The sequence below is a fragment of the Triturus cristatus genome, chromosome 6, assembly GCF_964204655.1.
Source record: "Triturus cristatus chromosome 6, aTriCri1.1, whole genome shotgun sequence".
Classification (NCBI taxonomy): domain Eukaryota; kingdom Metazoa; phylum Chordata; class Amphibia; order Caudata; family Salamandridae; genus Triturus; species Triturus cristatus.
This window is the reverse complement of record NC_140589.1, coordinates 1,917,099,263-1,917,125,506: the sequence shown is the minus strand read 5'-3', so window position 1 is coordinate 1,917,125,506 and position 26,244 is coordinate 1,917,099,263. Positions and strand designations below refer to the sequence as shown.

The 26,244-nt window shown below is 51.3% G+C and overlaps 1 long non-coding RNA gene across 2 annotated transcripts in view; it reads right to left on the bottom strand.

Annotated features, from left to right (window-relative positions):
• The window catches only part of LOC146822456 (uncharacterized), an 80,837-nt gene extending 54,783 nt beyond the window's left edge, over window positions 1-26,054 (bottom strand). For both annotated transcript variants that reach the window (XR_014963308.1, XR_014963309.1), the window contains exon 1: window positions 25,971-26,054. This is a non-coding gene — a long non-coding RNA (uncharacterized LOC146822456). The remainder of the gene's footprint in view (window positions 1-25,970) is intronic.
• Between the last annotated feature and the right edge of the window lie 190 nt (window positions 26,055-26,244).

Genomic DNA, 26,244 nt, shown 5'->3' with positions numbered 1-26,244 from the left:
GTTATTGTTTAACTATATGAAAATGCTTCACTGGGCATGAACATAAAAAAAGAGCAAACAATATGCAAAACATGCTAGGACATGGTGTTGTGGCGCTTCAAAGCGGTTTCTTTGCTTTTGAGTAAGTGCATTCTATGAATTAAGTAATAAAATGCCTTTGGCTCCACGTCACAGATCAGAATTTGAAAACATTGCGAAATATTTTTTTTGCCACAAAAAACAATACTGCAAGCCAGGCATGCACCAGGAAGTTGATTTTCTATTTTAAAAATACACAAGCATTTGCTGTCACAACCAGAATTAAGCACAGGCATCTCAGACGAATGTGCAACCTGTACACACAGCAGTCAAACACAGCAAGGCCAAATCGAGTCTTCAATGCGGCGGTCGATAAACGGTGTAGTGTACGTTAAATTAATCAAACATTTAATTTAGATAACACCAACGTGTATTGTTTACAAGCACACTGCTACATAACGACTAAAAGCAAAATCGGTATAAATGAAAAAGATATGGTTCTAGATTCATGGAGACAGTCATCAAATGCATTAATCCAAGTTTAACCAAGTCACAGGGCATGGACATTTAAAGGAGCTTTCCTAATGCCGCAATCACCTACATTTTGATCAGAGAGATCTGATGCACCAAGTGCGTATGTATTGGCCTAAATAGTGAATAAAAATGAGGTGTGACCTACATGAAAACAAAGCATCTTCGGATAAGGCGACTGCAGAAGGCAAACTGTATGTAAAGTACAAGCATGCATCCAAACAAACAGTGGCCACACCTTCAGAGTTCTGAGCCAGGCAGCAAAACTACAACGTGAGAAGCAATAAAGGAGCCTGACTGGAAAAGATTAAATAAAGCACCTCAGAGTGGGAGACCGAGCCCTCTTCCTCCTCCTGACAGCTGCTCCCGAAGCGGATTAACCACAACAATAATAACAAACAAGCCGGAAGTCAGGCGCCCTTGCCCGGGACGTGGGCGGGGCCTGCTCCGGCAGGAAGAGAGACGGCGTACCATGCTAACGCGGGGCTCCCATGCTGAAGGGAGAGCCCCGCGGTGGCGACCGGAGTGGAGCGAAGCCCCGGGTCCCAGGAGGGGGCCCGGGTGAAGACTGCGGCGGACGAGGCTGCCCACGGCAGCATGGGGCTCCCGGGAGTGCAGGGAAGCCCCGCAAGAGAAGTGCTGCAGCCGCGAGGAGGAGCCCCCCCCAGAGGAGCAGCCCGGTGAGTGAAGAAGGGCTGGGGGGCTCCGTGTGGGCTATTGTTGGTGCCTGATCGAGGCACAGCGTCTTTTTGGCATTCTGAGCGGCCCCGTCTTGCAGCGGGCCGCTCCAACAGGGCTGACATGTGGTCGGAAGGGGGACAGGAGATGTGCACGCCGCGTGGCTGTAAGCGCGTACACCAATTCAAATCCGCTAAGAGCCTGCGCGTGCCCATCTCCTGTCCCCCTTCCGAGGCAAGTCAGCAACAATAGATCTCGCTGGCGACAGCAGCGCTTCGCGCTGCGTTCGCCAGGCGAGACCTAAAAAGGGAACCATGGACAGCCAAGAAGCAACCGTGGCCACAACCTTCCAGCTGGAAAAGCTGGAAGAATACACCCACAAAGAACTAAAACAATTCTGCAAGGACAAAGGGATCCCAACCACAGGATTGGGCACCAAGGAGGAAATGCAGAAAACCCTGAAAGCCTGAGCAGAAGCCGAGGCCCCTCCACCCCGAACCGAAGGGACCTCGGCCCGGGACGGAAACCTGCCACCGACCATAACCCCAACAGATGGGGGGCGAAGCATCCCGGAAGCCAGCCTGTCCCACGAAGAAATGCGAGAATGGGAGAGGGTCCGGACACACGAAATGGACCTCGCACGACTCCGGCTGGACGGTGAGCTCCTACTGGCGGAGAAGAAAATAGCCTTGGAGCAACTACGGCTGCAGGAGGAAATCGAAGAAAAGAAACAGCATCGGGAACTAGAATAGAGACGGCTAACCCTCGAACACGAGAGGAGCCTCAAGGAACTCGAACTGAAATCCAAAACGGGGGAGACCAGCACCCCCGGGGCCCGGGACGCCCTGCCACTGACCGAGCCAAAGGTTCATATCCCCAAGGATGTCGTCAAGGAATACTACAAAAACGACGACATCCAGCAGTGGTTCCGAGCCTACGAGGTAGCCATGACCTCCCATCGGGTACCCCGGAAGGATTGGGGTGCCGGCCTATGGGGGAGGTTCCTCAGCGAGGGCTGTGATACCCTGCTGCAACTCCCCGACGCGGTGATGACCTCATACGACCACATGAAAGAAGCCCTACTCACCCGCTACGGACTATCAGCTGAGATGTACCGGCAGCGCTTCCGGGACTGCACGAAGCTCCCCGGTACCACATGGGTCGAATACGTGGACTTCTTCAGCCGGGCCTTTGAAGGGTGGATAAAAGGGAGCAAGGTCACCTCGTACAATGAACTGTTCGACCTCATTGTCTGGGAGCACCTCGCCAACAACTGCTTCGTTGAACTAAGGCAACACCTCCTGGACAGTAAGCTGACCGAGCCCCGGAAGCTCGCCGCCGAAGCCGACCGATGGGTCAACACCCGGGTCCCCCGGAACCCCGTGGGGGACTACCAACGGAGTACCACGGGACCTCTTCGTCAGCGGGGCGGAGGAGGGGGGTCCCACCGCAGTCGAGAATTCCCGGCCGGGCCGCCCAGAAGCCCGCCACGAGGCCAAGCCGCCAACCACACGTCCCCGACCCTGGGCCGAAGGGGGACCCCCATCGCCCGGCCTGGACCCCGACCAACGGTGACCTGCTTCGGCTGCCAGCAGACCGGCCACTATGCGAGCGACCCGGCCTGCCCCGTGAACCGACGGAACGGGACCGCTGGGCCCCCTCCCCGACAAATAGCTGCCGCAGCCCTGGGGGAAGGAGAGGACGAGGAGGAAAACCGCGACGACGGGTCCCCCGAGTGGGAACCAGCTGCCATGTCGCTCGTATGCCTGGGCTCCCGAGAAATGGTGCCCCGAGCTCCCATCCCAAGCAACACCCAGAAGTACCAGCAGTGGGTCACCATCAATGGACGACGGGCCGAAGCCCTCCGGGACACTGGGGCCAGTGTGACCGCTGTCCGCTGCCACCTAGTGACCCCCGAACAAATCCTGCCACATGTCCTATGCCCAGTCCGGACCGCGGACAACACCGAAAGCATGTGCCGGATGGCCAGGATCCCCTTCGAGTAGGGAGGAGTGTCCGGCACCCTAAAAGTGACTGTCCGCGACGACGCCCCAGTGGACTGCCTCCTGGGGAATGACCTAGAGAGCTCTCCCTGGGCCCAGGTGGAGCGCCGAGAGCATCTGGGGATGCTAGGGCTGCCCGAGTGGGCCTGCGCCACCACCCGGTCCATGACCGCCCAACCAGCCGCTGCCGCGGCCCCCGACAAGCCTACGGGCCCAGAACTACCACCATCTTCCGGCCCAGAGGAACCTGACGATGAGGCCGGGCCATCCGAACTTTCTCCCGACGAGGCCGCCTCCCTCAGCGAGATCCCCGAGCTGGCCCAGTGGCACCACGACGGGGGCCCCACCCGCGAACAATTCCAGCAAAAGCAGAAGGCCTGCCCGTCCCTCGAGGGGGCCCGACAGCAAGCGGCCGCCCAGGCCTCGGGGGACCCCACGGGAACCCACTGGGTCTATTGGGACAATGACTTATTGTATAGCGAGCAGAAAGTCGCCGAACTGGGAGCCGGCCGGGTGTTGGTGGTTCCCCTCCAATTCCGAGGGTTCCTCCTGAACCTGGCGCATGACGTGCCCCTCGCCGGACACCCCGGGCGGGACAAGACTTACAGCCGCCTAGTGACCCATTTCTATTGGCCCCGAATGCGGAGAGACGTGGACCATCACTGCCGGTCCTGCCCGACCTGCCAGGCGAGCGGAATGACTGGGGGTCGAGTTAAAGCCCCCCTCCAACCATTCCCAGCCGTCCACACCCCGTTCGAACGAGTGGGGATCGACATCGTGGGGCCCCTCGACCCCCGAACCGCCCTGGGACACCGCTTCATCCTGGTACTGGTCGACCACGCCACCCGATACCCCGAGGCCATCCCACTCCGCACTTGACAGCTCCAGTGGTGGGCCGGGCCCTGATGGGCATCTTCTCCAGGGTGAGGTTCCCCCGAGAAGTGGTGAGCGACAGGGGTACGAACTTTATTTCAAAGTACATGAGATCCCTCTGGCAACAATGTGGGGTCACCTACAAATTCACCACCCCTTACCACCCCCAGGGGAACGGACTGGTCGAGCGGTTCAACAGAACCCTGAAGGGAATGATCAAGGGCCTGGAAGAGCCCCTGAGGAGGAGGTGGGATGTCCTGCTGCCCTGCCTCCTGTTCGCCTATCGAGAGGTACCACAGAAATCCCTGGGCTTCAGCCCCTTCGAACTATTGTATGGGCACCCCGTACGAGGGCCCCTCAGCCTGGTCAAGGAGGGCTGGGAGGCGAACGTCCAAGATGCCCCCCCCCCGACGTCTACCGGTACCTCCTGACCCTGCGGAACCAGACTCGGAAGTTCCGGGCCCTGGCAGAAGCCAACCTCGAAGCCAGCCAAGAAGACATGAAGCGCTGGTATGACGAGAATGCCTCGACCATCGAGTTCGAGCCGGGCCATCAAGTCTGGGTCATGTCACCCGTGGACTCCTGCGCCCTGCAGAACAAGTGGACCGGGCCCTTCAAGGTGGTTGAGAGGAAGAGCCCCGTCACCTACCTGGTCAACATGGAGTCCCCGAGGAACCCCCTCCGGGTCCTACACGCCAACCGGCTCAAGCCCCACTTTGCCCGGACTGAACTAAGCCTGCTGCTGGCTACTGACGATGGGGGCGAAAGCGACTCCGAGCCCCTACCAGACCTCCTGGGGTCCTCGGGCCAAGACGGCTCCTTGGAGGGCGTCCACCTCTCCGCCACCCTGACACCAGAACAGCGCCATGACTGCCGGAAGCTGCTGCAACCCTTCGCTGCCCTCTTCTCGCTCACGCCTGGGGTGACCCCCTGGTGCGTCCACGACGTGGATACCGGGGACAGCCCCCCTGTGCGACACCGCGCCTACAGAGTACCTGACCGAGTCCGAGCCTGCATACAGACCGAGGTCGCCAAGATGCTCGCCCTCGGAGTCATCGAGCCCTCAGACAGCCCGTGGGCCAGCCCGGTGGTCTTGGTGCCGAAGGCCGCCGCCCCCGGCACTTCCCCGGAACTCAGACTTTGTGTAGACTACCGGGGCCTGAACGCAGTCACCAAGACCGATGCCCACACCCTGCCACGAGCAGACGAGCTGATCGATCGCTTAGGGGCCGCCCGCTACCTAAGCACCTTTGATCTCACCGCTGGGTACTGGCAGATCAAGCTCACTCCTGGCGCCCAGGAACGATCCGCCTTTTCCACCCCCGACGGGCACTACCACTTTCGGGTGATGCCCTTCGGTATGAAGAACGCCCCAGCGACCTTTCAGAGGCTGGTGAACAAGGTCCTGGCCGGGCTAGAAGCCTTCAGCGCGGCTTACCTCGACGACATTGCAGTCTTCAGCGACCATTGGGCTGCGCACCTAGGACACCTCGGAGAAGTCCTGGCCGCTCTCAAAAGGGCCGGGCTCACAATTAAGGCCAGCAAGTGCCAGATCGGTCAAGGATCTGTGACCTATCTGGGCCACCAGGTGGGGAGTGGCCAGGTGGCGCCCCTCCAGTTAAAGGTCGATGCCATCCAGGCGTGGGAGCCCCCCGCAACCCAAACCGCTGTCCGGGCCTTCTTAGGCCTCACAGGCTACTACTGGCGATTTATTAAGGATTATGGCAGCATTGTGGGCCCCCTTACGGAGCTCACTTCCAAGAAAAAAGGTTTAATATGTCCTGGGGTTAGTGAAATTGCACATTTCACTCCCCACATTATAGTCAGTGCTTCCCAAAATCGGCTTTTGTGCTAAGAGTACTGTGAAATGAGGATCTGCAGTATTTTGATATATTCAGAACCCCTAAAGTGCACTGGACGCCCCGCTGTCAGACCGCTTTTGAAGCCCTCAAGGCGGCCATGTGTGCTGGCCCTGTGCTACAGGCCCCTGACTGCAGCAAGGAATTTGTGGTTCAGACCGATGCCTCGGAGTACGGGGTCGGGGCGGTCCTCTCCCAGATGGACGCTGAGGGCCTCGACCGACCTGTGGCCTTTATCAGCTGCCGACTACTGCCACGAGAACAGAGGTGGAGCACCATTGAGCGGGAGGCCTTCGCTGTGGTATGGGCTCTCAAGAAGCTCCGGCCCTACCTCTTCGGCACCCACTTCAGGGTCCAGACCGACCACCGGCCCTTGCGGTGGCTCATGCAAATGCGGGGCGAGAACCCCAAGTTGTTGCGATGGTCCATCTCGCTGCAAGGGATGGACTTCACAGTGGAACACCGGCCCGGCAACGACCACGCCAATGCTGACGGCCTGTCCAGATTCTTCCGCCTCAGCGAGGAGAACCCCCAAGGAGATGGGTGACTCTCCCTGCCTTCAGCTGGGGGGGACGCGTGTTGGAGCCGGCCTTGTGGCGTGGTCCTGTTCCCCCTCGCTAAGCCGCACGAGGTCCCATGCACCTCGGGGCTGCTCCATTTTGGATTGTACGTGACTCTACGTAACCACCTACGTGACCCCGCTCCACCCGGCCTCGGTCCCAGCGAGGCCCGACATCGAGGCGCCAACCCCTGGCCCGGGGGATACCACGTGAGCCTTCCCACTCCCGGCGGAGGGCAGTAACGATGGGACCCCCATCCGTCCTTCCACACCCAGGTGCGATCGCCCCACAGCTCTCTGGGGTCTGGCGCCTCTCCTGCTGGGCGTCTGGCCGCGCCCTACCCGGCCTCTCCGCCCTCCTGGGCGCAAGGGTCCGGACATCAAAGGGCTCCAGACCTATATCTGGGGCGACCCGGCAACAAGACGACAGTTGTATCCCGGAGTCAAGAGCCCTGCTGATCGGATCGCGGCTGACCCTATGGAGAAAGACTCTTCCTGAAACTACACTCTGAGCCCTGCTGACGACGTCGCGGCTCCACCGTGCTTAAAGACCTTCACGAACCTTTGGGGCCCTGCTGACGCTGTCGCGGCCCGACCTTGTTGAAACGTACCATCAGAGCCCAGCTGACCTCTTCGCGGCTCGACCGAAGCGGACCTACCACCCGAGCCCTGCTGACGCCGTCGCGGCTCCCCACGTCCGAGCCGCTCTGAGACCAGCACTCAAGGTCTGGCGCAGAGCCTTCCCGTACCTGGCTGGTACTAAGACTGTCCCGCTACCCTATCCCTCAAAGGACATTGAGACTCTTACTGGATCACTCGATCCCACTGTAAATATTGAATGTGCTACCATTGATAAAGAACCAAGATAAGCAACTAATACGGAGTCCTGTGTGGTGGTGTTACTGGGCCTAGTACGATCATAGGAGAAGGACCTCCCCTAGGGGGCTTCTCAGCGGCGCTCGGCTATAACTTTGCGGTAGGAAGGTGCCCCGGAGTAGTCCCCCCGACGCCCCGGTGGTCCTCCCTCCAACATTGACCTTATCTGGGGCCCAGGCAGAAGACGCATTATTCTTAAGAAATTACAGCTAGACACGTGTAGAGGAGGGGCCTGGGAGTTCCTGACCTGCGCTCGTACTACTACAGTGGTTATCATATTGGACAGCGGGACGTAATCTGCAGGAAATAGGATACACAAAGGCGCACATAGACTGAGGCACCTTACACACCTTGTTACTGCCTGGCAATAGAATCCCGCTACAGTGCTGGAAGGTGGTGCTACAATATGCACATGCGCCCCCTGCTTACGCAGGTAACATTCCATTGCTGGGCATACCACTGACGGATGGCCGGCTCACAAAACATAGACTCACACCCTGGCTGGACGTAGGGATTAGCACAGTGGCTGATCTATTTGGGGATGGGATGCTGTTGGACCACGATACCTTTATTAACAAAACAGGAGCCCCTGCACACTTATATTTATTGCATGCTGGAGAGACAGGAACCCCCCACACACGACCTGGTCAAGATGCTTTATTATATGGGCAGGGGCAGACACCTTATAAAATGGCTATACATTGGTCTGCACTCTCATACAATGATCACTCTAGACTCGCTGCATGCTAAGTGGAATGAGGACATTAATCGCGACTTAGATGATAGAGAGTGGGTGTGCGCTCTTGAACACCCTAAAAAAGCCTTGAGAAATGCGAAGTTCAAATTTATCCAGACCATGGTTCTTCATCGGGCATATCTTACTCCTCACAAACTAGATAGGATGTTCCCGCAGACGCAGCACTGCTGTCCGAGATGTTCACTGGAGGGGGCAGACCTGCTGCATATGTTATGGACCTGCCCGAACATACAAGGGTTCTGGGACACCGTTAGGCACGTAATCGGGGGGGATCACGCACCGTGCCATCCAAAACACCGTGGAGGAGTGCTTATTGGGCGTACACAAGAAGGTATCTAAACACAAGGTGCAGTACAGATTTATAGACCTGGCGCTCATTCTGACGATACGAGCCATCACTATGCGATGGAAGTCGCGGAAACCCCCCACAATATCTATCTGGCATAGTGAGATGCTGCGCTGGAGTAGTGCGGAGAGTGCTGCACTGCGCAGGGAGGAGCTCAGAGGCCTACACAAGACCCCAATAGCATTAGAATGGGACGTTATGTTAGAAGCCCTTGAATTGGTGGATGAAATAATTAAACTCTTGTAACCGCACGGTTGTCCATGTGACAGGGCGCACATTCCCCGGTTGTTGCAACGTATGTTACGAGAACGAATGTCACTGCATGCTTTGTACAAGGAAACCCAATACTGTTGATGGAGTATTTCAGTCTCTGTAGAGGTAGATGGGACTGCAGGGTTGAGGGTGGGGGGGAGGGCGTGGGGACATGTTTTTTCTTCATCTATTCCTTTCCAGTAAATAATATCCATGCATACAGCCAAAGTGCAGATATACGCCTGTCTGTTCGTATCCGCTACCGGACAATAATGACACCAACAGCATCAATGCCATAGATGGGGCAAGATATCATTGTCCCCTTATTCAGTCTAAACTGTAAATACAAGCTAGGAACGCACTATCAACGCGGAATAGACAATAATGTATGGTATCCATAATGCACTTACGGCATCTTAGAGAGTATACTGATGTACTGTGATAACTATGCTCTGCTGCAAAAAAAAACAATAAATTATGTTAAAAAAAAAAAAAGTAGGCATCATATTAAGTGTGTCGGGAAGGGTGACTTGAAAACCCTGTGGGACTAGGGCAAAGATATTCACGAGCCAGTCTGTGGACGGAGAACACCGGGACTCCAGTTGCACAGACATGTCAAGAAGTCTGCCTGTTCCTCTCTGTAAGGAAGTCCTTGTGTGTTTACATCAACATCGTTTTCATTGTGAGCATCAAGAAACTGTAACGGCCAGAGTTGCCGACTTTGAAACTGGACTGGGGAACAGGGTTTGAGTCACGGCAGTGGCTCAACATCCTGTGATTCTGGGCAAATCAGTTAATCTCACTGTGCCTACACAAAATGAATCTGTCCTGTCTGTAATGTAACTGGTACTCGTGGAAAGCACTCTAAAGCCTCGGGGTCAAGTTCGCGCATATAAAACTGGCCCAAAAAAGAAATACGGTACAGAAACACACAACAAGCAATTATTATATATAGCCAGAGGTGCAACTAGAACCAAATTTCGGGGTGGGGGGGTAAGAGGGGGTCTAAGAAAAGATTTGGGGGCGGATAATTTTTAAAGCTATCGGCAGAGTGGAGATGCAGGGGCTCTCAGAAGGCATGAAAACACAACAAAGCCTCCTTAACAAGTATATGGTCTTTTAAAGACCTGTAAAGTGCTCTGGTGCGGCTGTGTGTGTGACCGGGGAAGCTGTCCCACCCGGGCTGACACATACGACGGGGGGGTGGGGCTGAAGCCCTTTTAGCACAATAGGCGTTGCACGCCTGCATACAGCGCAAGGAGCCAAACGTAAGAACCGTCTTTCAAAAGTAATAAAGCTTTCAACAAAAGTACATCTGGAAATAAAGAATTGTACTGTCGAATTTTAAACCCCTCACAGTCTAGTATTGGGCTAACAGCTAACAAAAATTAAATGCGTCTGACTCATCTACTTGATCCCAGTAGAGATTTAAGTCAATGGGGCTCGAGCTCACATCAACGCGGCAGGTGTACTAGCTCACTGAGCTGCTTTACAACCCTGCGCTGCCTGCTGATTGCCTGGTGGTGAGACTGCAAAACCTACAAAATATTTTGGTACAGCCAGTATTTACTTCTACAGTGTTGTGTGTTTATATCGTACTAACTAATGTGCATCACTCATAACGAAAGCAATGGTTCTGCTTTTACTAACCTCCAAACGATGGACAGACAAGTCAGCCCCACCACACTTCAGGCAGATTTCAGCATCGATTGACTAACCCGCTGAGCTATCTTGCGTCTCGGAATGGATGCCGCAGCGATGCTCAGGAGGTGCGGAAAGAACTAGACACTGGCCTTTAAACTGCTTGGAAGGGAGGGCCAGGGTAGGGCTGCTGTAACTTCTGATTGGCTGACCGGGCCCAGCCCCTCCGAGGAGTCCCAGTGCCCGTCCTTCCAAAAGGAGTCAGAGGATGGAGATATAATTACATAGTGGGCGGGGACCAAGAGGTGGCGCCAAATCCAGATGTGTCATACATATCATTTTACTGGACTGGAGAAGAACTGCTGCTGATTTACGGAGCCTGATGACGCCAAGGGTAGCATGCTTACACCTCAGATTGCCAGAATCTCCGCTGCAGGCAAGGCTGGCCTGTGTTTATTTTTGTTGGCAAGGAGATGGGAGGGTGCACACGGGGAAATCGGGCTGGTCCAATCGAGTCTCTCCCAGGGCCCCTGAAGGAGGAGGGCGGTGGGCACTCGGGTTCTCAGCTGCTCCGGAGTCTAGATTTCACACCCGCAAAATCAGTGCTGGTCGGTTTAAACCGGGTCAGCTCATTTTCAGCCGGTAGGGTACTGTCGGTCACAATCGGTTTTAACCGATTCCGGACAGCCTAGTTATTCCAGAGGTCGAGGATAACCAAGGGTGAATGCACTGCTCCTCCCTTGCTATTTCCCAGGTATTTGTGGACTACTACGCTGCATCATACGCAGCTGTCCCGCACTCCGATGCCAAAAACGCCACTCCTCTCCTTGATGAGATACCGCTACCTAGACTTTCCAATGCGGAATCAATCCATCACATTAGAAGAGATTGGGATGCAATCTCAGCAATGGCAAGCGGCAAGGCTCCTGGCCCGGATGGTTACCCTATAGAGATTCAAGCTAAGCATAAGGATATCCTTGTCACTCATCCGTGGGCTCTCTATAACGAGGGAGCCCGAACGAGCTCCTTTCCTAAGGAGCTCGACCAGGCCACCAATGTGTTCATACCAAAGACGTGCCTGCCATCCTCCTCCTGTATCGCTTATCGGTCTATTTTACTTATTAATGGAGTAGTCAAAAGCTTTGCAACTATACTGGCCATCTGGTTGTGGCGAGCTATATGGTCTCTGATTCACCCGGACCAATGTGGTTTTATGCCCAGCAGGAGTCCCAGACACTGTTTGCATTGCCTGCATGTGGCTCTGAACCACCGTCACTTTCTCTCAGTCCCATTGTCCTTGCTCCTTATAGATTCTGAGAAGGCTTTTGATAAAGTAGACTGAAGTTACTTGACTCGGATACTGGAGGTGGCTAGTTTGGACCTCGCTTTTACAGCCAGGTACGGGTTCTTTACTCTAATCCAACAGCCTGAGTGAAGGTTACTGGGACAGTTTCTGCAGAATTTACCATCTGCCGTGGGACCAGATAGGGTCACCCCCTGTCCCCCCTTCTTTTTCCGTTAGCTATAGAGACCCTAGTGAGACTCATACGATGTGACACCCACATTCAGGGCTGCGCATGGGATTCAGGCCATGAGGACCGCATTGCACTTTATGCCGATGATGTTGTGTTATACCTCTAGGACCCAGTGGACAGCGGCCCTTGCTGTCTTTGACTTTTACAGTTCTTTGCAGAGGCCTCCAGATTGGTTGTTAACCCAAACAAATCGGTGTTAGTACCGTTAACACCCACGCAAGACTGTGTTGACTGGCGTACTAATATCCCAATCCGTAGCCTCAGCTTTCGGGACCTGGGTATCCAAGTGGCTCTCAGCCCCGGGTTGCCCTGGTCCCTAAACATCACCCCCCTTACCCGCAGGATGAAAACAGACCTCAAGAAGAAGTGGCAAACACTGCAGCTGAAATTTATGGGGAGGATTACCCTCTATAAAATACTGGTCTTGCCCAGATTTTTATACCTTCTTCAGAATTTTCCTCAACATGTCCCTCGTCACTGGTTTACAAAGATGGACTCTCCTTTCTATTGTATAATAGTAGAGCCCGCTTCTCATTTTCCACCTGTCAGCATGCTCCTTATGAGGGAGAGCTTGGTATGGCCAATCTATATATGTATTACTTATCCATGCATCAACTAGTCCTCAATGATTGGCTACCAGGGGTTGATTAGACCTGGCCTGTAGGCGTGAACTTGCTGTGCTGGGCTTCTCCTGCATTATGGTGTTACTCTATGGTTCCACCATACCTACTACGATGCTGGAAGTGACCCGTCTGGTGCTTACCAGGTGGTGGCCTGCCCAGAAACATACAGGATGGTGAAAGAAACTCACGCAACACACCCACTATGGCATGGTACATGGTTGGGGAGGTGGCAACTTTGGAGGGATTTGCTAGCTGGGAAAACATAGGCATCACACTCCTGTGGGATGTTTGGACGGGTTCACATATGGCTTTCTTCCAAGAGCTCCAGCAGACCTATACTCTAACACAATTCCATATTCCCTGCAGCTATACCACGCATTGCAAACACACATCCCTTCATATATGTCCATCCCAAAATTCAATCGCAAGGAAGCTAAGATTATGATGGGAGCTCTTGACAAAGGGGGGTGGCGGGCTCCCAGATTAACTGACATCTAGTCCTTCCTTAACACCCCTGGGTTATTGGATGCCCTTAGAGCCGATGGGAGGAGTGGATGGGGTCTATAGAGGATGAGGATTGGCACGATGCACTAATGGCTCCAAGGACTGCCACAATCTCCAGACTCCGTTTAGTGCAAACATACTACCTACACTGCGCCTATCTTACTCCTGTCAGGCTGTTTCGAGTGGGCCTTATGGCCACCCCTGCTTGCTCCTGCTGTTCCCACACACCAGCGGATTTATTTCATATAGTATCATCATGGCTGATCATAACAAGTTACTGGGAGGTGGTGGTGGCTGGGCTTTCGGACGAGTTGGGTCTGACTTTGGAACTCTTCTCCTTATTGATCCTGCTAGGGGTGGATGAGGGCGTGGGGGGTTACCAGTGTAGATAGGACTTTGCCGGGTGCTGCTCTTATGGTGGCTAAGAGGGATATTCCTGCGTGCTGGAAAGCCCCCAGGGCACCAACGCTTGCATTGCGGAGGCGTGGTGTAGACTGGTGTGCACAACAGGAGAAGCCTGTGTATGAGGCCAGGGGATGTCCTGCTAAACATAAGAAAGTTTTGGCTAATTGGTTTGGGCTGCGGAGATGGGAACCAAGTCAGACTGAATATGTGGACAAAATGCTTTATGTCTCTTATTTTAGTATATGCTGGACCCGGTAAGCAAATGTCTTTGCTGCTAATTGTATTTATCATGGAATGGGGCTCGCCATGGACTGCCATGTGACTTATTGTTGCTTTATGAAAACAATAAAAGTTTTTTATAAAAAAAATTAAAAAAAGATTTCTCAGGTCCTGGGAGAAACATTAGAATTGAATGCCAAGGTAGTACTGCTGGGGATCTGGGAAGAACAGGCACTCACGGTATATGCTCTTATTTTGCAATGTAGCCCTGATGTTGCCACGGAGACATGTGATACAGGTATGGGGCAGTAAGGGGGACCCCAACGGGGAAGCCATGGGAGTCTAATATGAACCGGTGCAGGAGGGTGGAGGATCAAATATATCTTGCATGTGGTTGCCCGAACAAATTAACTAAAGTATGGGGATCATGGAAAGGGATGGATGACGCCTTATCGGACAATGAATGGGCTGGAGGGGGAAATATGCGCCCTGGAGCCACAGGACTCACGATTGGTATTATGGGATTTGTCTATCACATGCTGTGGCTGGATTGTAGTCAAGGACTCTCTGTATTGGGGGGTGGAGTTGTATAGCAAAATGGGGGGGGGGGACTGCTATGAAGATATCAGATTGGCAATTGTACTAAAATTAAATAAAAGCTTTTTTTAAGTTCTTGTGGCACGATGAGTCAAAATGGAACGAAAATGAAAAATAAAAGCTGTTCTGAGAGGGGGGAGGGGCGCATTATGATTGGTCCAGAGCCCCCAAAATCCTTAAGACTTTCCTGACCAGGGCCCCACAGCAATGAGAGTAGGCAAAGCTTCAAGAACAGTTTAGTGAAGCAGGCAAGTGAAGGTGCTCAAAGCACTGAGGGCAGGAGCGAACCCCAGATCAGTCAACCTCTGGCCCCTAAATTGTAAGAGTCTCCATCCCTCCCCATAGCACTGCATGGGAGAGGGTGACCAGGGTCCTCAAAGCACAGAGGGCAGGAGTAGGCCCCAGATCACCCTAGGGCAACCAGCCGCTGTTCCCTGAATTCCTAGACTCCCCATCTCTGCCTCTTCCTCCCCATAACACTGCAGAGGAGAGTGTAGCTTGGGCCCCTAAAAACCTCACGGTAAGAGTGGGTTACACAACACAGCTAAACCTCTGCATTCAATGGCCACAATTCCATTATGAGGTAACAACACTTTGCGAGTCTGCAGTCACAGTGAGTAGGCGTTGACACTTAGAATGCGCTGAGACATCAGAAAATGTCTGTTTCGTAGCGGGTGTCTAGTTGTCATGCAGCTCATTTTTGGGTGTTTTTAATTCTAAATTACTCTCTCGTAAATCAGTCACTAAAAAGACTTCACTCATCTGGAGCTTGAGCTTAGTGAGTGCCGCGACTACTCATTCTATTTACTACTTACTGGAGTAAGTCTTGGCTCTTCTAGTTGCACCTTTTGAGAGACAACTCTGGTATCCAAATGGAATAAAATAGTCTTGAGCTTTGAAACACCAATAGTAAGTATCCGTATATACCACAGATCCGGTCCAGTAACCACTGACAGCCACAGGATCTGGTCCAGTGGGTATGTTTTAGCGAGGGGTAATCTCGGTTTTCCCACTGTATCGAAATATGCTGGAAACAAACACTGCATTCTAAAGCTGGCCAGGGCCACAACCCTGACAGTCCCCAGGGAAGGGCAGCACTTTAGCTTTACCATCGGAATCCATAAAACTCTAACTGTGGGCTACAGGGCCACAACCCTGACATTCCCCAGGGAAGGGCAGCACTTTAGCTTTACTATCAGAATCAATAACACTCTAACGGTGGGCTACAGGGCCACAACCCTGACATTCCCCAGGGAAGGGCAGCACTTTAGCTTTACCATTAGAATCAATAACACTCTAACTGAGGGCTACAGGGCCACAACCCTGACATTCCCCAGGGAAGGGCAGCACTTTAGCTTTACCATCGGATTCAATAACGCTCTAACTATGGGCTACAGGGCCACAACCCTGACATTCCCCAGGGAAGGGCAGCACTTTAGCTTTACCATCAGAATAAATAACACTCTAACTATGGGCTACAGGGCCACAACCCTGACATTCCCCAGGGAAGGGCAGCACTTTAGCTTTACCATCGGAATCAATAACGCTCTAACTGTGGGCTACAGGGCCACAACCCTGACATTCTCCAGGGAAGGGCAGCACTTTAGCTTTACCATCGGAATCAATAACACTCTAACTGTGGACTACAGGGCCACAACCCTGACATTCCCCAGAGAAGGGCGGCACTTTAGCTTTACCATTAGAATCAATAACACTCTAACTGAGGGCTACAGGGCCACAACCCTGACATTCCCCAGGGAAGGGCAGCACTTTAGCTTTACCATCAGAATCAATAACACTCTAACTGTGGGCTACAGGGCCACAACCCTGACATTCCCCAGGGAAAGGCAGCACTTTAGCTTTACCATTAGAATCAATAACACTCTAACTGTGGGCTACAGGGCCACAACCCTGACATTCCCCAGGGAAAGGCAGCACTTTAGCTTTACCATCAGAATCAATAACACTCTAACTGTGGGCTAGAGGGCCACAACCCTGACATTCCCCAGGGAAGGGCAGCACTTTAGCTTTACTAGTTGGTCTAGTTTGAAATGTGGAACCAGGAGACAGTTTAAATCCCAGCTTCCCATTTGGACAAATTGTGTGCTCTTGGATAATCAATGTTGGAACGTACTGCTCTGCTCCATTTTTGGCAAAATAAGCATTACTATTAATCATGTGAAAAAAATTGACTGGATGGTTTGTGGTGTCTAGTCTTGTGGTATATTCACCAAGATTCAATATACTGGTAAACGTATATATTTTGCAGCAAGTAGCAGTATGCAGCAGTCTTGGGTCAACTAATTTGAACTGGGATAAAAAAATATGTGCTAGCATTCACACCAAGTGTAGGAAAGTATCCCTTTTTGCATGGTTACCCCCCCCCACACATACACACGTTTTGCCTGACATCTGATGCAATCTGACTTGATGTGCCCTGGGCCCCTGCCAATCAGGCTCCCAGAGCCTGTGTTCTTTCCAAAGACTGTATCTATGTATCCACAATTGGCACATCCCTGGCCACAGGTAGGCCCTTTGTAAAACCTACCATGGGTACCAAGGGCACTGTGACCAGAGAAGGCCTCTAAAGTTGCAGCATCTATTATGACAACCTTAGAGGCCCTGCACCTTAACACACACACTGCCACTGCAGGTTGAGTGTTTTGATGCAGAGAAAAGTGAAGAATCGACATGGCACACATCCCTGTGTGCCATGCCTGCAATCCACTGTCTAAGGCCTAGGTAAGTCACCCCTCTAGCAGGGTGCACAAGCCCTATGGTGAGGGTACAGAGGCATGAGCCCTGTACCCTTACAGTGTCTAAGCCCATTCTTAGACATTGTAACTGTGGTAAATGCCATAAGAGTATATGGGGTGGGAGTTGGTCATTACGAACTCCACAGCTCGATGATGGCTTTACTAAAACTGGGAAGTTTGGCAGCAAACTTCTCAGCACATTAAACCCACACTGATGCCCGTGAGGGATTTAATGTAAAATGCACTCAGAAGGCATCTTAGAGATGTCCCCTGAAAATCGACCAGCCCGATGTGGTTCCTGAATGGCTGCCTGCCATTTGCCACCACCAGAGAGGTTTCTGGACCCCTGGTTGAGAGCCTCCGCTCTCTGGGTTGAAGAAGCCAACAGGCCCACCAAATGGGCAATCACCCGTATGGAAACCACCTGTTGAGAGAGAACCGAAGTCGGTTCTTTCTTCAGATCACGCAATTTTATTTTGGAAAGCTTCAGCTGTGCCGGCTGGGAGTCGATGACGCAAGAAAGACTATCATCTGGGACGGAAAGAGAATCAACTTGGTTCCATTGATGATGAAACCCAAATCTTACAAGAGAGATGTTGTCATCTGTAAATGAAGATTGGCTAAGGGCTGTGATTGGGCCATGATGAGAACATCGTCCAAGTACACTATCATGCGTATTCCCTGTTCCCTGAGATTGGCTATCACCAACATGATCACCAGGTTAAACACCACAGCGCCGAAGAAAGACCAAAAGGAAGGACCAAATATTCCAACCACCTGTTCCTCCACTGGAATTGAAGAAATTGCCAGTGAGGAGGAAAGATGGGAATGGTCAGACACGCATCCTTGAGATCCAGCCGGAACATCCAGTTCCCTTTACGTAGCAGATCTGTTAACAGATGGATGCCCTCCATCTTGAAAGGTTTGGTACACTATGAAATGATTGAAATCTCTCAAATTCAGCACCAATCTGTGACCGCTGCCCCGTTTCTGAACCAAGAAGACGTTGCCACAGAATCCGCGGGCGTCATTGTCGCAATAAGCCACCGCATGTTACTGCAGCAGATCTTCTATTTCTGCATCTATAAAAGAGCACTCTTGTTGGGAAAAAGTAACTGTCAAGGAGGAAACTCTTGTTGAGGAGTCTGATAAAACTCCAGGTTAAATCCCTGACCCGAGGAAAAACGGAACCCGACCCCCAAAGGCATATCTGAGGTATCGAGAATTCTTGCCTGCTGAACTCTGGGATTGAAATCAAGCTCTATGTCTGCCTCGGTTGAAGTGGCATCTGGGGAATATTTGCCGAGTGGGATAGAAGATGCCACCCCTGGTGGAGTCCCAATCACCTCTACCGTGACCACATCCACCTCTGGGGAGACCTGAATGATAGTAACGGCCTGGCGAGTGGCCCCTGCCTCGCCCGGCCTGGTTAACAAGGCCAGCCTGGAAGACCCTCTTGACATTGGATTGGGCTTTATCCAGTGACGTAAAATTACCTACATATTTAGACACATCTTTGACAAATTTATCTCCAAAGAGATTGCCCTCAGCCAAGGCACCCACTTCGGTCGAAGCGAGTTCAGTAAGGTTTAAGTCCATTCAAACATGAACGATTTACACCATTTAGTTACACGGCGCAGTTTGCGTCCCCCAATAAACATATCGCTCGTTTGGTCTAGCCAGCTAATATATCAGGATCCACAGGAGTAGCCGTCTCCTTAGCCACAAAGGCAATTTCCAAAATCTTAGTCAAAGGCCCAGCCAAGTCCAGTAACTTACTCTGACAGCCACTTCAGGCGCGGTCAATACCCTTCTTCGGATCCTTTGCACACATTTTTCAAGAAGGTTAGCATGCTTTGGTTCACTTCTGGGGTCTCAGTGACCTTATCAGGTATGTCAGACCTGGGACACTCCGCCTGAAAGGGGTTACGCACCACCTTATTGAAACCCTTTCTCAGATTCTCATGACGGTACTCTGATACTTCAGGAACAGGGGCCCAATCAGATGAATGGGGATTGACTATATCCAGGGCTTTGAAAGTAAAAGGATTGGAGGTACTCAGAACGGGAACAGGGGACTTAGCTGAGGCAGATTTCTTCAACCTTTTCTTCTTAGGTGGTTCACCATAATCTGATTGGGTAGAATCCATATCAGTAGTGTCCGTATCAGTATGATTCTTATCTTTGCGATGGACTGTGCAACTGCGGAAGACGAGGGGACTGAATAACCATTGTCACCCATATCACCCTGAGGGAGATTCATCATAACGCCTCCGTGAAGCCACTCTGAAGACTTGGCTTTAGCTTTACGGGGTGCCTCTGAAGAACATGCTAGGGGATCTGGTGCTGGTGGATTTTGAAAGACATGTCGTTCCACAAAACACTCTAATTACACAGTGATAGGTTTAAGGGCAGCTGCCAGAGCATAATTCACTGTAATGGGGACAGCAGTCTCAATAGCCCTGTTGATCGACTGCTGTACAGAAGCATCCACAGTGTCAACTAAATAATCTTCCAAAAGGGGTCCATGTTGTTCCTCATAGTAGGACTCTTACTCCTCCTCCTCAAAGGGAACCCAATCTTCCATTATTAATGATATTTATAAATAAATGAAGGGTAAATGCCAAGTCTATCCAACCAACTATCAGTAAGGAGGGAGCCATCCCACATGCACACGGATCAACAATTATTCCAGCACTTAGCTCCTCAGCACCAGCTGTAGTCACAAATTATAGCAGCCCCAGAAGTCCAGAACATCACGAGCCAAGGATTTAATGGAGAGTGCACTCACTCTACAGAACAGCCTAATTATTGCAGCTAAGCCGGCACCAGGATCACAAATGCATTCAGTTATGTAGCGGTAAGCCGAGCGTCGACAACCACTATGGCTGATTTTAGTAGGATCGTACGTAGCCCAAAAACATCCCAAACCAGCCCATTTGGGCTATGCACGTCCGTCTACTCAAGGCTCCGTTTTAATACCGGGCCTGATGTCAGAAAAGGCACTGATGCTTGTTGCGTGAGAGACCAGTATAATAAAAGACGCTCTGAAGAGTGATGGAAAGAGCAACACAAACAAAGGCAATTTTAGACCGCTCCTGAAAGCGGGAGAGCATGAGTCATCAGCGCGGCAGTGGCCGCGACGTGAAGCGAGTGCACAAAAAAAGACCTCCCTAAGTCGAGACAAGAAAAAGGCAGGCAGCTCGTTCACCCGCACGCGAGAGCCAGGGACAATTATGCAAGGTACAATAAAATGTATGCGAGCATCAAAGTAAGAGGTTTTTATGATGTTGATGATGACTCTTATATGGTCTTCTTGACCATGATTGGTGGCTGTATGCAAAATATCATGGGAAATGTCGTTTTTGTGTAATGTTAAAAGGTTTTTCATTGGCTGCTATGTTTGCAGTAAAGAAAGAGAAACAATAATCTGAACCTCCAGTCCTGAAATAGAATTGTATAACTAGCACCCCTGACGAGGTGCTGAAGCACTTTGGTTATATAAACTGTGTGATCCTGGGCAACTCATATACTTCCTGTCCCTCTGTTCACAGATATAACAGTACATCAGAACTTTGCAACAGGCTTAACAAAAGCAATAAACACAAAGAGAAAATGCTCATAAAAGGTACACAGTGCCGTATTTATTCACACATTCAGGGCTGGTTAACGGCAGGTGGCTGGATTTGCAACTGTCTGAAGTTAAACATGCTCCTGAAGCTGCATTGTGCAGAACCCTCCTGAGCTGTATCTCCTCCCTTCCAGCCACCAACAGACACACCTTTTATAGCTCCGCCTGCTCCCAAGTATCTTCAGAGGAGCCCAGAGACAACTTTACCTTTGTGCCACCCCAGCCTGCTCTCCGATCACCCCCTGCCCTTCCCCACCCCTGAGGATCCTATACACAGCTTTACCTCTGCAACACCCTGCCTGCGCCCTGATCACCCCCTGCTCCTTCCCACCCTAGGGGAATCATACACAGCTTTACCTCTGCACTACCCCGCCTGTTCCCTCCACACCCCCTGCTCCTCTCCACCCTGATGACCCCATACACAGCTTAGCTTCCCAGATCACTCTCTCCAAGGACTCCATACACGATTTACCTCTGCACCACCCTGCCTGCTTACCAGATCACTCCCTGCTCCTCCCCACTTCTGCGGACCTGATACACAGCTTTACTTCTGCACCAACCCCTCTTACTCCCTGTTTACCCCTGCCCCTCCTCATCCTGAAGACCCCATACACAGTTTTACCTTTGCTCCTTCACTCCCCTGAGGACTCCATTCCTCTGCACCACCCGCCTAATCCCCAGATCACCCCCTACTCCTTCCCACCCCGAGGACCGCATACACAGCTTTACTTCTGCGCCACGTCCGCCTGCTCCCACGATAACACCCTGCCCTTCCCAGCTCAGGGAACTCCATACACAGCTTTACCTCTGCACCGCCCTGCCTGTTAACTGAACAACAACCTCTGCTCCTCTTCACCCTGAGGACCTCATACACAGCTTTACTTCTACATCAACCCCCCCTACTCCCTGTTCATCCCCTGCCCCTCCTCATCCCGAAGACCCCATACACAGTTTTACCTCTGTACCTCCCTCCCCCCCCCCCATTTCCCTTATCAGCCTCCCGCCCTACCTCTTGGAAACACCGGAGACCAGATGTGCAGTACCCCAGGGATCCTCCCTCAGCCCCACCCTCTTCAACATCTACATGCCCCCCCTCGCAACCATCGTCAGAAAACACGGGCTCAAAATTGTCTCCTATGCTGACGACACCCAGCTCATCCTCTCCCTCACCAAAGAACCCAACATCATCAAGCCCAAATTCCAAGAAGGGATGAAAGCCATCGCCACCTAGCGCTGAGATGTCCAAGGGTAGTCATGCGCTTTACAAATCCCATAAACTTAAACATAAACATGAAGAAGAGCTGCCTGAAACTCAACTCCGAGAAAACAGAAGTTCCCATCCTTGGCTCCACCCCATCTGCATGGGACGACAGCTGGTGGCCCTTCGCCCTTGGAAACCCTCCCACTCTGACAGACTATGCACGAAACCTTGGCATAATACGAGACTCATCTCTCACAATCAAAGGCCAGATTGACGCTGTATCCTCGGCCTGCTTCAACACCCTCCGCATACTCCAGAAAGCATTCAAATGGATCCCATCCGAATCCAGAAAAACTATCATGCATGCCCTCATCAGTAGCAGACTGGACTACGGCAATGCTCTCTACGCCAGAATCAACAAGAAACTACTAAGTAAACTTCAGACCGTCCAGAACGTCGCAACCACATCACCCAACACCTCTGAGATCTCCACTGGCTCCCCATCGAACGAAGAATAACCTTCAAGCTCCTCACCCACCCATACAAGGCCCTCCACTACATCGGACCATCATACCTAAACAACCGCCTTGCCTTCCATGCACTCAAGAGACACCTGCGATCAGCTGACCTCTCTCTGCCACCATCCCACTTATCTACAAGACCAGAAAGGGAGGAAAGGCCTTCTCTTACTTCGCAGCCAAGGCCTGGAACACCTTCCAAAGGAAGTTTCCGCTGTTCCTCAAAATTGAAAGAAGGGAGAAGAGTCAGGTGGAAGGCTAGAACCAATTGTATCCACTTTGTATTGGGAATTGGTAATCCATTTGTCGGATAATAATGCCCTCACACACCCTTGCAGGTGTCATGCTTCATCATATGGGCTGCTCCTCGTCGGGCCGGCGGTGCAATGCCCGACGGGCTCCCTTTGTAAGGGGCACTTTGTCGGAGATCTTCAATCCGACTGCCGTATGGTGAAGTGCGGGTGAGGGGGCCTAAGTGATGTAGATGTGGCTAAGTGGTTTAAAACAGGGTTTAGAGTGCCAGCTGGGAATCAATTTTATTCTTGGGGCCTCCTTCCCTGATTAAAAACGTGAAAGTGTGGCACTCAACGGAGTATAATGTCTCATGTGTGAGTGAACTAAAAAATGGTCAACATGTTTCTCGCTATGAGTGTGTGTACTCGCGATTCTTCAGGACCTCAGAAAAACACTATCTACAAAGAAAATAAAGATAATAACAGTATTCTCAACTGGAATTTGTCACGTCAGTTGGTGACTCTTATTAAAATACCTGTCAGTGTCTGGTATTACCTGTAAAGGAAATGATGCCAGTTAGAGTAGAACATTGTTGACACATTAGTACAGGAAAATAGCCAAAAACGTGACTCTTCAACCATGCTAAAGGTAAAACCTGTGGTGTTTTCCTAAAGCAAAAATTGCATCTGGACAAATACATTGGTGATGTGTCCCAAAGGTGAACTAGAAGTGGCTATTCACCTAAGTGGACTATATAAAAATGCAGTAGGAAATACTTGAGGAAGGACTTACCCTATTTGGTATAAGTTTAGACAGCAGCAGTACTCGGTGGGTTTACATAGAGCTAGAATTTCTCATAAAGTAGAACTGTACATGGAACCAAATAATGATGTAGGTAAAACAACAATCAAAAACAGGCACTGAAACAGACAGTACAGTTATGGTTTAATGTATTAGCAAGCATATCCCTATGGGGTAGAAAATATATCGAGGTAACAAAAACGATATAAAACAAGTCATACTCTGAGATATGGCAATTGTCTCCAATATGTAAAGGGTCAGCATGATTCTGGGGTTGTATGCGTAGAGTGTTTTACCTGGCGTCTGTGGAGTTAACCTACGCTGAGGCAGTTGGGTGGAGAGAGCCCTCATATATGTAGTAAGTATTGAAGGTCGTGTAGCTGCATAGTTATCCTATGTAAAGGATCATAGGATCGGTAAGGCCGAATTTGCAATACCCGGAGGTGAGTCCCGTAAGCTCAACAATGTTGTAAGTTAATTGGATGGGTCACCGATGGATGGCGTGACCGATCGGAAAGACTAGAATGAGTAAAAATGTTTTCAAAAGTGCCCCGAGCTGTTAAGTTATGACCCAAATGCGCCGGCGTTCTTAACCCAAGTTCTAGGGGGGGGGGGGAAGGAAGGAGAGCAAAGCAAGTCTCAGAGAAGGATAGCGGTAATGTAATCAGAGCTTAAATTTACTTACATTTCTTGCCGCTCATGTCAGCCGTATTGACCTACCCTCGCCACCGAGTCCGGAAGGTGACTCGTGCATCAGAATGATGGGACTTAAATGAGGAAAAACATTGTCAGGTGACTATGGACGGGGGTGGAGCAGTAGTAGGAAATGGCGGCCATCATGGATAGGGATGAGATCTCGATCAGTAGACCCGGGAATTATGTGAATTTGGCGGCCATCTTAAGACGGAGGGTTAGAAATTAGCTTGTATATAGTCACTGCATTGTGGCTGGGAAAACTGGTGGAAAGGAGTCTAATTTCGGAACCCTCAGTATGGTTCATGAATGTACTTCCTCGGGAGTCAAAAAGTGGGTGGTACCTGTCAAATTTGGGAACGTATGTCGATATTATATAATAGGGGGCTCGTACTAGGACTGCAGACTCAGCCAACTTGAGGGTCATATTCCTGTTACAATATGGAACAGCTCAGGTTTTTATCGAGCTCCAAGGGATATCATCGTTAAGGCCCCCAGTGTTAGAGGATAAACGGTGTATCCATCGCTGCTCTCTTGCAAAAAGGCTCGGTTTTGTAAGAAGGGGACTGCCCTCTAAAATCAGCCATTTCACTGAGTCCGGTGAGTGTCCCTTTTCGTAAAAGTGAGCATATAGTTTGGTGTTGTTTTTGTGGCAGCGGAAACTACTGCGATGCTCAGAAATGCGCAATTTGATAGGGCGTGTCGTCATCCCCACATAGTAAAGATCGCAGGGGCAGATCAGCAGGTAAATGCAGTTTGATGTGTTACAATTTGTGTGGGTCCTCAATTCCCAAACAAAAGTGCTGTTCAGTGTGACTGTCTTGTGTACTGAAGTAAAAGTACAAGCACTACATGTGCCACAAGGATGGTGTCCCTTCACTGGTGGTAATTGCCAGAGTGTGCGTTGTAGGGACTTAATCTCAGGTTTAGGACTTGTGCGTATGAGCATATCCTTAATGTTTTTAGAACGCTTATATGCAAAGCGTGGTGTTTCAAGGTGTAAGGTTCCTGTATTGAGGATATCCCAGTGTTTCTTTAACACGCGAGTCAATTGTGTGGAAACAGGTGTGAAAGTGGTAACACAAGTTAGTGTTGCCGAAACATTTGGCTCATTTCTATGTTCCAGGAGTGCTTCTCTATTGTTGTTACGGGCACGTTTCTTAGACAGAGTGATGCTCCTCTGTGGATAGTTTCTAGCTTTCAGGTTCTGGGCCAGGATTGCTGATTCACTTTTATATGTATCTAAAGTGCTGCAATTCCTCCTAACTCTTAGAAATTGCCCAAAGGGCAAATTTTCTTTGAGTGATCTGGGATGATGACACCTTCCCCCATCACCTCCGGCGAATCCCTATACTGCTGCTGTTCAGGAAGGACCTCAATACCTGGATCTTCGGATGACCCCAGCACTCAACGGAGTTGTCCCGCGCTCCCCCCCAGTGCCTTGAGACCCTTGCAGGAGAGTAGCTGTGCTTCACCAACCCCTTAATGATTGATTGATTGATTGATTGAGATCCCTCCGTGCTCCTCACCACTTCCGAGGAACGTAGATTTAGCTTTACCTGTGTAACTCCCTTGCCTGCTATCTGATCACCCCCTGATTCTCCACACCCCGAAGAACCCATAGAAAGCTTTACCTCTGCACCAAACTTCTCCCCGATCACGGCCTCCCTATCCCAGAGGGCCCCATCGAAAGCTTTACCTCTGCACCAGTCCTGCCTGATCCCTTTGCCCCCCCCCCCGCTCCTTCCTCTTCAATATTTTTAAGGTGACCAGTGACTCACCACAGACTGGGTCTAGTCCAGCACTCAATAGTGCACGTGAAATCCCATAAACACAAACAGTGATAACGCCTGCACTTACTCCTGCACCGGGATCCTGCTCTGTCTGCAACAAACCCTGGGGTCAGGAGTCAGCTGTCAAGGTAGCACACTGGTCCATCTGCGCATGCGCAGACCCCTACCGGCCACTGTCGTGCTAGCACACTGGTCGTACTGCGCATGCGTAAATTCCTAAACGTAGTCTGGATCCCAAATTCTAACTGGAGATCTGCGCACGCGCAGTTGTGAACATTCGATCTTTTCACAAACTTGTCACCCGAGTTTAGCGCATGCGTAGATCTACAATCACAACCTGC